The sequence below is a fragment of the Paralichthys olivaceus genome, chromosome 6 (assembly GCF_024713975.1).
Source record: "Paralichthys olivaceus isolate ysfri-2021 chromosome 6, ASM2471397v2, whole genome shotgun sequence".
Lineage (NCBI taxonomy): Eukaryota > Metazoa > Chordata > Actinopteri > Pleuronectiformes > Paralichthyidae > Paralichthys > Paralichthys olivaceus.
In genome coordinates this window covers 734683-741274 of record NC_091098.1, presented here as the reverse complement: position 1 = coordinate 741274, position 6592 = coordinate 734683, and the positions used below count along the sequence as shown (strand labels likewise).

Sequence of the window (6592 nt, the reverse complement as noted above, 5' to 3'; positions counted from 1 at the left end):
ACACATGTATAAATATGTGTATATAGACTTATATATACGAAGAATATACAGAGAATATACACAGTATGATATAATATGATATGATATATAGTATATAGTGGGGTATAAATATAAGTACTTGACTATACAATATACTATCAGTGTAAGAATATGTAGACTGGGTGTGCGAAAGACAATATTGTTGTATAAAATGGTCTGTAATATCAAAATGGTTTAAATTAACACATATCACAGAAGTAAATGTTCCAGTATATGGGGCGTAGTGTAGTACAGGGTACATGGTGCAAGGGTGATAGGTATATTAGTGCAGTTCTGTGATGGTGGCTCTGACAGAGGTAGATGAGTTATAGAGTCTTATTGCGGTTGGAATGAACGATTTCCTGTATCGCTCCTTAGAGCAGCGGGGTTGGATGAGCCTGTGGCTAAAGCTGCTCTTTAGCTTGTCCAGTGTTTTGTGGAGGGGGTGAGAGGGATTGTCCATGATTGCCAGCAGTTTTGCCAGCATCCTGTTCTCCACCACCTCCTCCATGGTGACAAGCTTAGAGCCAACCACAGACTCTGCTTTCCTTATGATTTTGTTCAGTCTGTTGGCATCCTTTGTCCTGATGCCCGCACCCCAGGACACCACAGCAAAGAAGATGGTGCTCGCCACAACAGACTGATAGAACATCTGCAGCATCTTGTTGCAGACATTGAAGGACCCGAGCCTCCTCAGGAAGTAAAGCCGGCTCAGGCCCGTCTTGTAGACGGAATGAAGCAAGAGCTGGATTAGTGGAATTACTTTCACAGATACATTGGAATTTACATTACTGGTGGTTTGTGCACATGGCACAGATGAAAAAAACACTTAAACGTGGTCAATGAAGATGCAAGTCATGTTTATTTATAGCTTGCTGGCTTCAGAAACTATCCAGTCTCAGCTCCGAAGATGACGAGAAACAGATGAAGTTGATTAAATATTTTGGAACGCTAAACAGTCATGACCATGAAAGACCCATTGGAAAATAAAAGACTTGTGTGGGATATAACAAATCAGCCTTTTCAGATCAGTGGCAGGTTATTTTTGGAGAGACGATGCTTCTGATAAGTGTGATGATTTCCACACACCAACTTCTTACTCACATCCGTTGTGCCATTAGCCCACAGTGGGTCCAAGCAGAAGTGATCTAAGATTCAAGGGTTTATTGTCATATGCACAACAATTACATTCAGCAGTTGCTGGCAATGAAATGCTCCCCTCTAGCCATGCTCAGAAATTACACAAGAAAAAAATACAACTAAAAATAGAATATAAAATATAAAAAATCGTCGGCCAGATGGCAGCAGGCAGGACAGTTAATGGTTTGGGTGCTGGGGTCTTTAACGATCTGGTTGCTCTTCTTCCTACACCGCTAAGTGTAGCGGTCCTCCATGGATGGCAGCTCTGTCCTGGCAATACACTGAGCAGACTTCACCACTCTCTGTAGAGCCTTGCAGTTCAGGGCGATGCAGCTGCCATACCAGGCGGTGATGCAGCCAGTCAGAATACTCTCAATGGTGCACCTGTAAAAGTTGCAGAGAATCCTTGGGCCCATGTTGAGCCTCCGCAGCCTGCAGAGGAAGAAGAGCCGCTGTCATTATTCAGCTGTTAGAGTGATGCCTTCCTGGCTGGCTGGGTTCTCATGTGTTTACTGCTCCAGCTTCCTGTCTGCACCTGAACACAGCCAGGAAGAACGTTGACAAACTTTGACAGATTCAGAAAAGACATATTGTAGAAAAGAACAGAGAACATCAATGGAGACAATGTTGCTGATTTTGACCGAATGACAACTTGTTTTCACTGGGTTGTTTCTTCAAACACCTGAACTGACTCAGGTTTCTGTTTGCCTGTACTGATGATTCACTACAGTGTGAATATTTGCTCCTCTTTCAGGAGCAGAGGCAGAGAATTATGTCTGAGTTGAGGGTTGGCCATATCCTGGTCTGTAACCATCATACATGAGCAAATACCTTGATACCTCACAGTATCATAAGGTACTGTGCACTCAAACTGGTCTCAATCTTTTGTACCTTTTTATACCACATCAAGAATTAAATTTTTTTAAACAATGAAATTTAATTCTAAGCAAGTTGTATTAGCTCTCCCATGCATATTTTATAATTTGAGTCAACTTACTAGCTTCATGTGGAGCTAGTTATTGAAGTTCAAAAGCAAAAATGACAGCTAACTGGTTAATACTAGTAAAATGATATTTTTTCGTTATCGATAAGTTTAGCTAATGCTAAGAATGCATTTTTTTTTACAATATCCAATGTGCATGTGATTGTATTTGGTAGAAATATCCACCAAACATGCAGCTATTGTTTGCAAAATATCCACTTTAGACACTGAACAGCACTCCTTCAGCCTTTTCTACTTCCACCCTGTTATTTTCTACTATTTATCATACTTTCTGTGTGCTGTAGGTAGAATGCCAACAATTAAGTAGCACTAATGGGTTTTACACACACACACAGCCTATCCTGTAATATAAAAATGTACTTGTACTATCCTGTTCCGGCCAATGCAGTATGAACGACAACAGATCACTGGAAGAGTCATTTCTAGAGTGAGACTACATTGTTCATGTACTGAATGTTCTGTGCTGAGGCCAAACAATTGCACATGATTTGTCCTTATGGTCAGAAATATACCTAAAAAAACAGGTTTGACACATGGTTTACTGCAACATACTGAAGACTGAGGTCGAGAGTGTAGGCAGTGAATTTCCACTTTAATAGACTGGGTTGGGACATGACGCCCTAGCTTGCCCAGGAATGTAGAGGAGGGATGTTTGGTGTGTTGGTGTTCACCTGTTGGAACATGACTGTGTGTGCACATTATTTCCAAAACCAGGTATGAAAGCATGAATTGGTATCAGATAAAGATTCAGGTTGCATGACTGCAACACAGGGGCACCAGCACACTCTGGTTCTTGTTGAGGCATATGGGATGGGCGTCAGGTATGTGTGGGAATTCAGAAGGAGCTTTTCAAAGGAAGTGAGAACACACTGTACCTTTATGATGGGATAAAGGGCTTGCCAGTCTGAGCTGAGATGACCTCAGCTGATAAACCTGATTAATCCTGTTTCAGAAAAAAACTGTAAGAGGATAAAGCAAAACAACTGACTCTAAATAAGAGGGTATATTAACATCAAAAGAAGCACTGAGCATTCCTCAGCCAATGACGCAGCAAAAAGAAAAGAAAAAGAAAGACCATAAATAATGGTAATGCCTGTTTGTTGTAACAAGTTTCATTCAGCTTTATTTTCACATTTCCTCATCATTTCTAACATTGTTGTCAACAATTTAAGATTATGGAACTATTGTGACATCTTAAGTGGGGCAGGTAAACATGAACAGTAAAATTAGTTTTATTTTATAATTTTATCATTTATTCCTTAACTCTAAAAATTCTAACCAGATCCTAACCATGGTGCTGGTCCAGAATGCCTCCTTGATTGAGGCCAGCACACTCGTCAAGGTAGGGAGTAACAATGTCATTAACATGTGCCGGAACATGCATCACATACTGATTGGGAACTGGCAGCAACCCACAGAACATGAATCACTGATCATCAATGACGCTATCATCAGTTCTCCCAAATCTGTGTCACAGGTATTGTCTGGTGAAGCATCAAACACTAATCCTAACTGTTCATTTTAATTGTTACAGATTAGATTTGAACTTTGACCTGGTTAAATGATTCATAGCTTCTTGGCATGCAGGTAAAGGGTATGCACATGTTCCTTCTTAGTTTATTGAGAGAGTAAACTGTACTGTGTGACTGACTGTGCAGACACACATTCAGACAGAGATGACACCTGTGTTTGCAGTGGGTGCGCCATATTTGTCCTAGCGCCTGTTGGAGTTTGTTATCTTTATTGAACATTGAGGTTGGGAACGCTGTGAGTTGCTGTGAAAGCAAACCACTTCATCACCTACTCCCTCTATGACTCATTGGACCCACTGCAGTTGCCTACAGGCCAAATAGGTCAACTGCAGATGCCATCTCCCTCACCCTTCCTACTGCCCTCACCCACCTGGACCAGAGGTACACATGTGAGAATGCTGTTTATTGACGATAGTTCAGAGTTCAATACCATCGTGCCCCTGAAGCTCGTCACCAAGCATGGAGACCTTGGGCTCAACACCAGTGTGGATAGGCAGCACCACATTCTCCGAATGACTCTCAGCACCAGCGCCCCCCAGGGCTGCCTGCTCAGTCCTCTCCTGTACTCCCTGTTCACTCATGACTGCGTGGCCACCCACAGCTTCAAAACCATCATTAAATTTGCTGATGACACACAGGAAGAGACAGGGAGTTAAACACGCCCCCCTCTCCATCAACAGGATTATGTTGGAGAGAGTCAGCAGTTTCAGGTTCCTCTGGGTTCACATCACCTGACCTGGACGGCCAGGCTCAACATGGGCCCAAGGATTCTCTGCAACTTTTACAGGTGCACCATTGAGAGTATTCTGACTGGCTGCATCACCGCCTGGTATGGCAGCTGCATCGCCCTGAACTGCAAGGCTCTACAGAGAGTGGTGAAGTCTGCTCAGTGTATTACCAGGACAGAGCTGCCATCCATGGAGGACAGCTACACCCAGAGAGCAACCAGATCGTTAAAGACCCCAGCACCCAAACCATTAACTGTCCTGCCTGCTGCCGACGATTTTTTATATTTTATATTCTATTTTTATTTGTATTTTTTTCTTGTGTAATTTCTGAGCAAGGCTAGAGGGGAGCATTTCATTGCCAGCAACTGCTGAATGTAATTGTTGTGCATATGACAATAAACCCTTGAATCTTGAATCACTTCTGCTTGGACCCACTGTGGGCTAATGGCACAACGGATGTGAGTAAGAAGTTGGTGTGTGGAAATCAACACTTAACAGAAGCATCGTCTCTCCAAAAATAACCTGCCACTGATCTGAAAAGGCTGATTTGTTATATCCCACACAAGTCTTTTATTTTCCAATGGGTCTTTCATGGTCATGACTGTTTAGTGTTCCAAAATATTTAATCAACTTCATCTGTTTCTCGTCATCTTCGGAGCTGAGACTGGATAGTTTCTGAAGCCAGCAAGCTATAAATAAACATGACTTGCATCTTCATTGACCACGTTTAAGTGTTTTTTTCATCTGTGCCATGTGCACAAACCACCAGTACTGTAAATTCCAATGTATCTGTGAAAGTAATTCCACTAATCCAGCTCTTGCTTCATATTGGAAGTGGAACTAAGGGATGTTGTGGTTTCTTTGAATGCCTAGACATTGACATGGAGCCCTTGCAAAATTTACAAGAAGCCCTATCACTTCTTTTTTTTTCACAAGAAGCCGTATGACTTCTTGTAAATTCTGCGTAAAACACATGAAACACATGAAATTCTTAATGGACCCAGAGGATAAGTCCATGTTTCACTTAAATGTGTGGTACCCATAAGAGCCTCACTGGTCCAGTCATTAACCTACTTGTTGTATATAGATGCAAAATCCTGTGGATGATTGTTCACATGACCCTGCTTGTGGTTCACTCTGGGCCTACATGGAGCTCATTGAAAAAAATCCCATGGGCGCATGACATCTCATCACTCACTCATGTGTGACTGCCACCACAGTTCATGGTGGAAGTGGCATGTTATTTGTGTCTGTGTTATTGTGACAACTTGAGATATCTGGCTGTGATTCTGGCAGTGTGACGTTAGTCTGGTCCCTTTAGGTCCAGTGCTCCAATCAATATCGCTCAGAGATGGAGACCGGCACATTTGAAAAAGACACGACCCCCACACAAAGTATTATTTTAACAATATTCTGACACACAAGAGAACTGTGAGCTCACATTTTAAGCAACGGTGTTTGTGTGGTAGTATGTGGTAATAATTTTTGTTGAAGTAGTCATTATTTCATTGTATACGATTATATTCAGTCTCCAAACACTTGGTACAGTGTCACAGACGCACATACTAGAGATGCCATTAGTGTTTTTCCCAGAAAACAACCTGATCTCAGTTTGAGACATACACCGATATTAGAGTCCATCACTGAGGAAATGTAACATAGGGTGTTCAGTATTACATAATTGTTGACTGCAACTAGCCAGTCAAGTCTCAGCTCAGTTAGCACAAGTGTTACTATCCTGTCCTATTTGTGTCTTCGCTGTAACAGATAGAACATTTCAAATTTGAAAAAATAAAAACAACAAAAAATGAAAACAAAGTAGAAATTAAGACAGCAATAGAAATGTAATGTTGAAATGAAATCAATCATTCAGACTAAGAACTCCCTCTCCATGTCTACCTCAGCCTACTCATCTGGGACACAAAAAAATGCTGTCCAAGTTTAAATAAGGTTCTGTGTTGGTTATCTCTGGCTTCTCCAGGGCTGTAGATGACAACAGAGATCAATCCAACTGAGAGGTTCACTGTTTCCCAGCGAGTCTCTCTGAAGCACAGACTCCTCTTGATGTCTCTACTATCAAGCAAACACAGTGTAGAGCTGTTACTACTGTAATGTCTCTAAAATGTGTACTGGTATTGGTAAATGAAAAAATACAGTATATATAAAGCACA

At 41.6% G+C, this 6592-nt stretch overlaps 1 long non-coding RNA gene across 1 annotated transcript; it reads right to left on the bottom strand.

Annotated features, from left to right (window-relative positions):
* Positions 1-1167: 1167 nt before the first annotated feature.
* Positions 1168-2825, bottom strand: LOC138410608 (uncharacterized). The gene is made up of 2 exons (XR_011243308.1): positions 2714-2825; positions 1168-1693 (listed from the first exon to the last, which is right to left on the bottom strand). It is a non-coding gene; the product is annotated as an uncharacterized lncRNA (long non-coding RNA).
* Positions 2826-6592: the final 3767 nt, after the last annotated feature.